This window comes from Gossypium hirsutum, chromosome D01 (genome assembly GCF_007990345.1).
Source record: "Gossypium hirsutum isolate 1008001.06 chromosome D01, Gossypium_hirsutum_v2.1, whole genome shotgun sequence".
NCBI lineage: Eukaryota > Viridiplantae > Streptophyta > Magnoliopsida > Malvales > Malvaceae > Gossypium > Gossypium hirsutum.
The window spans coordinates 11,756,595-11,757,951 of record NC_053437.1 but is presented as its reverse complement, the minus strand read 5'-3'; the positions used below and the strand labels follow the sequence as shown (position 1 = coordinate 11,757,951).

At 30.9% G+C, this 1,357-nt stretch overlaps 1 non-coding gene across 1 annotated transcript; it reads left to right on the top strand.

Moving 5' to 3' along the window:
• Window positions 1-531: 531 nt before the first annotated feature.
• Window positions 532-638, top strand: LOC121214228 (small nucleolar RNA R71). Its single transcript, XR_005909814.1, has one exon. It is a non-coding gene; the product is annotated as a small nucleolar RNA R71 (small nucleolar RNA).
• Window positions 639-1,357: the final 719 nt, after the last annotated feature.

Below are 1,357 nucleotides of genomic sequence, written 5' to 3'. Positions count from 1 at the left end.
GATTTCTTTTCTTGCTGTTAAGACCGTTGAAAAACTAAAAGGGGTTGTGACATTTGATTTCCTTGACCACCCTAAGAAAAATTCAGATGATTCTTCCATCTTGCATTGTAAGTATTGCTATAGGGGTTATTTTGAGGTCTAGAATTATTACCCATAAAGTTGACTTGCTCATGTTCCATGTTAGACTTGAAAGGTGAATATTCTGAATTAATCATCCACACTTTATTCGTATCGCATTGCATCACTGGATTCACCTGCTTATAAAATTTTAAACCATCAATTTTCTAACCAAGAGCTTCGACCTGATTTGCCAACATGGAAACTGCATCAATATAAAAAACTCCAGCTACCTTGACAAGTTTTATTCTCATAACTTGCCACTGATAATTATTCAGTGCCATTTCCTCAATGAATTCTTGATCTGTTTCAGGTTTTTTTTTGCTTAATGTTCCTCCAGCTGCTGCATCAATCATCTGTCTAGTCGAGGGATTCAAACCATTGTAAAAAGTTTGAAATTGGAGCCACAAAGGTAGTCTATGGTGATGACACGTTCTCAACAAATCCTTAAATCTCTCCTATGTATCATAAAGAGTTTCAATATCAAAATGAACAAAAGAAGAGATGTCGTTCCTCAACTTAACTATTTTTTCCAGTGGAAAATATTGTAACAAAAAGTTTTCAATCATTTGCGCCCAAGTAGTGATAGTGTAACAGCCCGATATTTAGTAGGGAAGGAACAGTAATTTTGGGACCACAAATTTCTGTCATATCAACTTGTAAATATTATTTTTAGAATATTTATAGAGTCATTAGAGTCATATTAAAATTTGGTTTAAAAATATTAACATTTAGATAGTTAATTAAAGAAAAAGGACTAAACTGAAAAAGGTGAAAAAGTTAGTGATTAATTTAATTAAATGACTAAATAGTTATTAACTACATGAGAAGGGACCAATGTAGCAATTAGTCCCTAATAGTTAGTGTTGGATGATTAAACAAGTCAAAATGATAAAATAAGATAATTATTAATGGAAAATTTTAATTTAAATGAAATTGAAACAAAATTAAGTAAAAGAAATAGATTTCTTCTTCATTTTTACATTACCATAGTTGAAATTCATAGTTTCTCAAGCTAGGAGAACTGGCCAAGAAAATTGCATTGCATGTAACTGAATTTCTTCTCCCTTTCTTGTAATTTTTATGTTTTTGATATCGTTGCAACTAGGTCCAGCTAGCCCATACCTTTGTTTCTGATTCTGTTAAAATTTTTGGAAGTTCTCATTTGTGAATATTGAATGTTTTTTATGAATACCATGTATTTGGGTTCTTGATTATGTTATTTGATGAATTTGTAAAG